Source organism: Macrobrachium nipponense, chromosome 6, assembly GCF_015104395.2.
Source record: "Macrobrachium nipponense isolate FS-2020 chromosome 6, ASM1510439v2, whole genome shotgun sequence".
In the NCBI taxonomy this organism is placed as follows: domain Eukaryota; kingdom Metazoa; phylum Arthropoda; class Malacostraca; order Decapoda; family Palaemonidae; genus Macrobrachium; species Macrobrachium nipponense.
Genome location: NC_061108.1, coordinates 129,959,376 through 129,959,833, shown reverse-complemented (window position 1 = coordinate 129,959,833; position 458 = coordinate 129,959,376).

Genomic DNA, 458 nt, shown 5'->3' with positions numbered 1-458 from the left:
GTGTGCAAAGCAGTAATACAAAAAAGTAAATAAATAAATATATAAATAAAAATAAAATAAAAATAAAATTTGTGTATGGAGAAATGAGAGTACCAAAAATTAAACTGTGGTTCACCTGAATTAGAAATTAATTCTACATGCTGGGATACACATACTTTCAAGCATATTCAATTAAATAGACGTAATATATGTTAATTATGTAGATGGAATGCATAAACTAAACTTATTTTCCGTCTACCGGCTGTTGTTTCCCCGAAATGGAACGTCTGACATATACTAGCTTGAATTTCGGTCATTTCTAGGTCTTTGTTTACAAAAAGAGTGAGGTTAAAAGCCTCTTACTTTTGCTTCCATCCTCCCCGAGTCTTCTACCTCACAAGATAAAATGATGAAACACGTTTCACAGAACTTTATCACTATGCGAATTTAAAAAAAAAGATATTCGGATTGGGTAATAT